General features: G+C 37.5%; 1 long non-coding RNA gene across 1 annotated transcript; it reads left to right on the top strand.

Annotated features, from left to right (window-relative positions):
• Positions 1-411: 411 nt before the first annotated feature.
• Positions 412-835, top strand: LOC149988362 (uncharacterized). The gene is made up of 2 exons (XR_016504906.1): positions 412-559; positions 763-835. It is a non-coding gene; the product is annotated as an uncharacterized LOC149988362 (long non-coding RNA).
• The last annotated feature ends 205 nt before the right edge of the window (positions 836-1,040 follow it).

Here is a 1,040-nt window from a genome sequence, read left to right as displayed (position 1 = left end):
AACCCGTACTGATAGGTGCAAAAGCATTTATACACGCAACAAAAGAAGGATCAATTTTTGCTGTTTATGCTGCACCTATTTCTGAAAACGTAAAGACTTCAAGTGGCGTTCCAAGTCAATATCAGGAGTATCAAGACGTTTTTGAGAAAAAGAATGCAGATATTTTTCCTGAGCATCGCCCATATGATTGTTCAATCGACCTCAAGGAAGGAACTCAGCCACCATTTGGACCAATTTACAGTTTATCGCAAGATGAGATGGCTGAACTCAAGACATATATTGATGAGAATTTAGCCAAGAATTTCATACGCCATTCAAAATCTCCAGCAGGAGCTCCAATTCTATTCGTAAAGAAAAAAGATGGATCTTTACGAATGTGTGTTGATTATCGAGGACTCAACAAGATCACAATCAAGAACAGGTATCCATTACCTTTGATATCAGGACTCCTTGACCAGTTGAATCAAGCTAAGATCTATATAAAAATAGATCTAAGAGGAGCATATAATCTAGTACGGATCAAAGAAGGAGATGAATGGAAGACTGCGTTTCGAACCAGGTATGGACATTTCGAATATAATGTCATGCCCTTTGGACTCACGAATGCACCAGCTGCTTTTCAACATCTCATGAATGATGTATTTCGTGAATTCTTAGACAATTTTGTCGTCTGCTATCTAGACGATATCCTGATCTATTCTAAGAACGTCGAAGAACATGAAATATATGTTCGTCAAGTATTACAAAAACTTAGAGATGCAGGATTGTACGCCAAGATGGAAAAGTGTGTATTTCATACTACTCAAGTTGACTTTTTAGGATACATCATTTCAAATGATGGTCTCATGATGGATTCTAAGAAAGTCCAAACAATCATGGATTGGAAGATTCCAAGGACAGTAAGAGATGTCCAATGTTTCTTGGGATTTGCCAATTACTATCGGATCTTCATCAAAGATTTCTCATGAGTTGCAGCTCCACTTACACGCTTGACTAGTAAAGATAAATTTCAATGGAATCAAGAAGCGGAAGCAGCATTT

This window comes from Physcomitrium patens, chromosome 9 (genome assembly GCF_059467195.1).
Source record: "Physcomitrium patens ecotype Gransden chromosome 9, ASM5946719v1, whole genome shotgun sequence".
Taxonomy (NCBI): domain Eukaryota; kingdom Viridiplantae; phylum Streptophyta; class Bryopsida; order Funariales; family Funariaceae; genus Physcomitrium; species Physcomitrium patens.
This window is presented reverse-complemented; position numbering and strand designations above follow the sequence as displayed.